The following is a 6,921-nucleotide window of genomic DNA, read 5'->3' as shown; positions in this document are numbered from 1 at the left end:
CGGTCTCCTCCCTTTTCTACCCAGTTGTGAATCGTTTTCACAGAATGCTACTACACTATCCCTGAAGCTGGAAAACTGCCAAAATGGTACCGTGTGTATGATATATATACATGTATATATATATTGTTATAAACTCATTTCTGCTTCTATTCGTTGAATGCGACTTCATGAAGGCTTAGGAGTTCCAGACACCCTTTTTTCTATTCGGGAAACGAGAGGTTGGATTCGGCGGAGTTCAAAGTCAGAAGTCTGTGGGCGAAATCCTGATAAGCGGGGGGGGGGGGGGGGGGGGGGGTTGATCAAGCCTCTGAATTTGCAGCATCTTTTGAGAGACATGGGAAAATATTAAATGATATAAAGAAGAAAAGAAATGGGTTCCTGAAAGAATATCACCAGATCCCCTGCACAGAGTAGCCATGATAACTCCCTCACCAATCCAATGAATATGAGCATCTCAAACGTCTGAGTCCACCTGAGAATTCTGTTTTTTTGTTTTTGTTCTTTTTGTGTCGTTTTTTCTTTCCATTTTCTGAATGCATTCCCAACACTGATCCAGTAGATTTCCAATTGGAGCATTATATCATCTTGTTCTCTAAAATAATGTGACAACATGTGAGTCATTTTTTTCTTTTCTTTTCTTTTGATAAAATAATTAAACTACTTGTAAAGCAAGCAAGCAATGGAAACCAGTACTGTTCAAGTAAATCACCCTGGCCTCAACTATGGATCAATGGTACCAACAGTCACCCTTGTCAACCTGCAGAGCATTTAATCTACTTGCTTCTCCATGCTAAACACAACATGGGTCTTTACTCATCTTCATCAAGGGGCTTAACATGTTAGGATGGCTTGATGTGGTGTTTTTGTAGCAGACATCCACTTTGTCCAATTGTCCTCACTCTCTCTCTCACTCACCCCTACACACCAGTACACACATCAACTCAGCCACATCCATGTGCACACAATTGAAGCACTTCAAACACACCAGGCAGAATCCACATAAATGAAATAAAACTAGGTTATGAAGAGGTTGCTTGCATGTGCTTTGGTCTCTGCAAGTAAATAAAGAAAACTATGTTGGTGAGACCCTGTGTTAGGGTGTACTATGACAAAACAATTTTATGAAGTGGGGGGGTTAATGTAAAATCCGAAGGTTGAAATATATTTATTACATTACATTACCTCTTCTTCTTCTTTTTTCTCTTTTTTCTTTTTAGGTTACATATTGGTATACAAGGGAGTGGAATTACCTTTGGGATGCAAGTCTTTTCTTTGGTTGTGAAAGTAGTGTTGAAGGCAATGCATGAGAATATTGAGAAATTTATACATGAAAGAACTTTATTATTTAATTCCCTCTTTATTTTCTCTTCTTTTCTATACATGACTAATTATAGAAATTAAATTAAATTTTGGAATGTGCAGCAAAACTTGAGTAGTTGTGAACATCCATGTGACAACAGATTTTTAATTCTGTGTCCTCAAAACAGGAAACAACTGAATGCAAACAATAAAGTATCTCTCATTGTTGATATTGGATCAATTTTCATATTTGTAATATACAACAATACACTTAATGTTTTACAATAGTCACCCTATGGAATAAAAATGTACTGAAATGATGTTGTATATGTCAGGTACATTTTGGTACATTATTTGCACTTTATGTTATCTGAACCTTTGTCTCCACAAATCTAACTGTCATTTTTAAAGCTCTTTCATTTATAAATTTTGATGTAATTGAATGAAAAAAGCACCTATTTCATATTATATATGTATAAATATATATATTCATACACATGTCAAATAATATTTTATTTTATAAATATTTTTCAACTATTTGTACTTATTTTTAAATACACAATTTATTAGAAATGTAAATTTTAAAACTGTCACATCTTTCTCAAGGGAAATTTTGTGTTTACAAGCCCACTTTGAAAGTTTATGGTTTAAAAGCTTTATGAAGATCTTTCACTTAGCAAAGAAAAGTCATTTTTTATAAATCTTGACTTTTGGACGTGTTGTAAAGAGAGAAGAAAGCATGAAATAAATCAAATCATTCTTTTATTATAAGTCTAAATATTTCAATTCAAATTTTGATTCAAACAAATATAAAAAGTATAAAAAACTTAAACTATTATTTTTTAAGATTATTTAAAGCATTTTTTTGATATGGCTGTTTGAATTTCTCTAAAGATAATCTCTTAAAAGGGGTCCAACATAAATTCCAAAGGACAATACAATTTATGTCATGAAGGTAAAAAATGCATTCTAATATAGGAATAAAAATTGGAATGCGCTATAATCCTGCACAAGCCAATCAAATAAATAGATTGGCTAGAACTTAGAAAGGTTATCATTTGTATTATATTAAACTAATATAAGAACCTTAACCTTGGTTGAAGGATCAAGTATTGCATACTTTGCATTCATTTGAAGCATTCAATGACTGTAATGATCTTATGTCACTCTTTGTTTCTTCTAGTGTCATGTGTTGGTTTCTTTATAAATAGGGCTCTCCATCTAGAATGTCTTGTACACTTCTAAATCTAGCTAAATAAAGCTTTTGGAGAAGAGGGCAGCTCCTTACTCACTAAAGACGACTTTTGTCCTTTACCAAGTAAAAAAGTGTAGGTAGTGCTACTCTTCTTGCATAACTAAGAGTATGTTGAAATATCCAAGTGTAACACCATTTATGTACCTAACATCCCACTTTGGAGTGTATTGAGAATCTATAGTGTCAAAGATGATTCTTAGGTTGTTTGTTCATACTTAAAAAGAATATACTAAGATGTATCTTTAAGGTTTTGGAATTATTGTCGGATGTTTTCCTTGAATTGAAGTTGCCTTCTTGAATTGATACAAATGATAACAAAGATGACTACTATTGATATAGATAATGATGCTTCTAGAGAAAGGTTGATTGTGTATTTCCAAGTTGTGGTGCACTAAGAAATTATGTAAGAGAATACGAAATAATTATTGGATGCAATGTTGTATTGCATGTATTCTTGCTTAAAAATGCATTGGGCACTTAATTATAGAAGTTAAGTAGAAATACAACAATAAAATCCTACTAAGTGTAATAAAGTCTTAAATAAACTATAAATAATCCTTAACAACTTTAATCAAACTTTAACCAATTCAAAAAGAATTTAAAAGAAATTACAAAAGAAATATAAAGAAGTGATAATTTCAAAGAAAAAAATTTTAAAAAATCTAAAAAAAATAAATAAATAAAATCCTAAATAAATAAAAATAACCTTAATGAAATATTAGAAATAAAAAAATTAAAGAAATAATAAAGAATCTTAAAAAAATGTCAAAAAAATCCTAAATAAATCCTAAATAAATCCTAAATAAATCCTAAACAAATCTTAGATAAATCATGACTAAATTCTAATTATATCCTAATTAAATTCTAATTAAATCTTAATCAAATTCTAAATCCTAAATTAATTCTAATAAAATTCTAATAAATTTTAATCAAATCTTAGATAAAATTCTAAATGAAATCCTTATAAAATACTTATAAAATCTTAATCAAATATAACCAAATCTTAAACCAACCCTAATCAAATTCTAAATTCTAATCAAATCCTAATCAAATCTTAAAACTTTATCAAACTTTTAATAAATTCTATAACAAATTTAAATCTTAATAATTAATGATTGACTTATTGATTTCAACTCAAAATTTGTACACTTCCTAATAGCTAAGTTGAAAACAAGAATAAAACATTAAAAGAAGATCAAATACATCAAATAGAAGATAATTCCTAAAATATGCTTGGATGTTGTTTGGCCTCCTTCTCTAACTTTAATGCTGATATTTTAGAGCCAAAATCTCTTAATTTTATTTTTTAATAGGTCCCAAATTTTTAAAAATTGTTAAAAATTATGTTTATTATTTGTGCATAATATTTTAATTTAATCCAATTGGTAGATTTATAGATATCTTAGAAACTCTTATTGGTTCTTTAAATCCTAATTCTTAAGATCTCAATATATTTGAGCTTTAATAAACTTTGAATAAACCATTAGATGAAGCTCAAATTTGTAATATAAATTATTCATAATAATAACTACTTAATTATAGAATTTTATCCATAGGCCATTTACAAATCTCACACAATTGTCCAAAGTACTAATTCTTTAAATTTTTCATAATTCAAAGTCAATGAAAAATAACCCAAACTTTGCAAAACCTTTAAAAAGTCATTACATACTCAAATTACTTAAAATTAATGCTTTAAGAACTTTTCTTTTGTCTACTTTCAAATATTATTCTTTAATCAATCAAAGAACCCTAGAATTGCTATAGATGCATAGTTTTGTGGCTTAAAATTCGATTTTGTCTTTGATTCTCAATTAATTCTCTTTGAATATCAATTCTTTATATTTTGAGGTAATTTTTGTTAAAACCTATTTTTAATCTTCTCTCAAACATGTCTATGTCAATTACCTATTTTATTTACTTTAATTTGGCTCATTTATATCCCTAGAAGATAAATAATAATCTCTTCTATAAAAAGGTAAGATTAAATCTAAATTTTTTACGACATTCTTATTATTTATGCTTATATTTTTTTATTATATCTTTGTATTAAGCTCTTCTATGATAACATCCATGATTTTATTTTTCACTATATAATTGTATTACTACACAACAACAGAATAACATAGACCTCCTTTATTGCAACAAAAACAGCCATAGACAAATGCTCGACGAGACATGATAAAGCTCTTGACATTACTATTTTCAACAGTAAGTGAAAATCAACAACATATTGGCACGAGGCATTACAATGAGTTGTGGACTAGTGGTGGTGGTTGCCTCCGTGCCACGGGAAAGGGCAACAGCTAGTTTAATGACTTCTCAGTCTATTGTGCCGCCAGACGTTACCTCAGCACAAGGAGCATTTGGTGTAAAATTGGTCTCAAAGTGTACATGAAGTTGTTATTTCTCTCTTCGACGCAGATCCCATAGAGAAATAGTCATCTCTGAAAGGAACGAGATTAGATCAAATCCTCCTGGGCAAGAGTGAGAGGTTGTTTGCTGTTAGGCCAACGTCCACTATGCTTGTGGCTGCCCCGAGAGCTCATTTACTAATTTTTCAAGATTTGCCTCTTCTTTTGTGGTGCTTGGCCCCACAGTTTGCTCAAGTGTGTTGGCTGATGATGATGGTTTGGGCTTGTGATGTTTCGAGAACTGCAAGCACATTTTAAGGTGTTGTAGCATGGTATCATCACTTGCAAACTGTTGGACACTTGCTTCACGCATCAAATCAGGTAGGAGGGAGCAAATGAAATGTGTGCGAGCTGTTTGTTGCATGAATTTGACCTCATCTCCAGTGGCGAGTTGGCATGTTTTACAAATCATGAGAAGTGTAGGTTGATATTGTCAAATGATTTGTATTTTGTGGATGTCAAGAAGTCCGATGAGGCATTTCTTTGGTCCATAGGCACAAATAATTTCTTTGTTTGTTGTTGTCAATATGTTGTTGATTTGCACTCTAGCCTCCCTAACGATGCGTCTAGGCACCTTAAACCTCACCTTACCTCCTACCACCTCCAACACTCCAACTGATAATCAATTTGACTGGTCTTCCTTTCTGAAGTTGAAACCACCAAACGGAGCTCTCAATACTTGGCAAGTACCAGAGTCCAGCCGCAAGGGTGTTTCTTCCATAAAGGCCTAACAAATGTCCCCCCTCTTCAAGCTTCACGGCCCTTTGACGTCCCTGTCTTCAACCAAGCACTTCATGCCACCAGCACCACCGTTGCATGCCCTTCCAACTGCTACATTCAAGTAGAACCGTGGCAGCGCTTAGCTCAACAAGGTGATGGATTAGTAGTTCATGGGCTGAATGATCAACGTTACCAAGGGCAGTTGAAGATCCTAATTGCGAACCTCACATCGGCTCCCATTCACATATCCTCGAGTTAAATCATGGGTCGAACCACAAAGCCACCTTCTAGTCAGACACACAATCTGCTAATGGTCCTGGATATACACATTGGCATTGAAAATATTCGAGCACTAAGTCCAGCTTCACCGCCGCTGCACAATCCAGTGGATGAAATGACACCCTTGGCAACTGATCCAGGACAACAAAGCAAGTTTACTCAAGCCATGGGGGAGATCAAGTTGGACACAGGGCTTACACCGCAACAATGGCACCATGTTACCAAACTCATTTACAACAATCTAGATGTGTTCAGCGAAGGGCCAACGGATCTAGGCAAAACATGTCTCGTCTTGCATGACATCATGATTGAAGCACCGCGAATTTGTCAACCAAGCTACCGAGAATCCCAGAAGGGACGGGAGATGATTTGCAACGAAATCCAAAACTTATTGGATTCAAAAGTGGCCAGCCCCTCCGTATCACCACGGGCCTCATCCGTCGTATTGGTTGAGATTCTGCATAGATTACAGATGGCTCAATGCTATCACTAAGAAGTACACCTATCCTCTACCGCGTATAGATGATACGCTTGATCAGCTACATGGCGTAGTTATCTTTTCCTCATTAGACCTGGCAGCAAGCTTTTGGCAGGTCCGTCTCACTGATTCAACCAAAAAAACAACCTTTATTTGCAGGGAAGGCCTCTTTCAATTCAATACCATGCCGATGGACTTGTGTAATGCCACTCATACATTTCAGAGGCTCATGGATATGGTCTTAGGTCGCTTGCCATGGAAATGTGCCTTGGTGTACATCAATAACGTGAAAATATACTCCCGAGGATTTGAGGCTCACGTCAACAATCTTTGCAATATATTCGCACGAATACGTGCAGCGGGACTTAAGCTGAAGTGCATCGGTCTTTCCAAATTAGTATATCTGGGATATGTTGCCTCAGCCGTGGGGTTAAGACCTAACCTTAAAAAAACCCAAGCTGTGGCAACATTTCCTT

General features: G+C 33.8%; 1 long non-coding RNA gene across 1 annotated transcript; it reads left to right on the top strand.

The window, feature by feature from the left end:
• The first annotated feature begins 292 nt into the window (after window positions 1-292).
• Window positions 293-3,261, top strand: LOC141045112 (uncharacterized). Its single transcript, XR_012217016.2, has 3 exons — window positions 293-733; window positions 1,423-1,634; window positions 1,906-3,261. It is a non-coding gene; the product is annotated as an uncharacterized LOC141045112 (long non-coding RNA).
• The last annotated feature ends 3,660 nt before the right edge of the window (window positions 3,262-6,921 follow it).

This window comes from Physcomitrium patens, chromosome 2, assembly GCF_059467195.1.
Source record: "Physcomitrium patens ecotype Gransden chromosome 2, ASM5946719v1, whole genome shotgun sequence".
Lineage (NCBI taxonomy): Eukaryota > Viridiplantae > Streptophyta > Bryopsida > Funariales > Funariaceae > Physcomitrium > Physcomitrium patens.
This window is presented reverse-complemented; position numbering and strand designations above follow the sequence as displayed.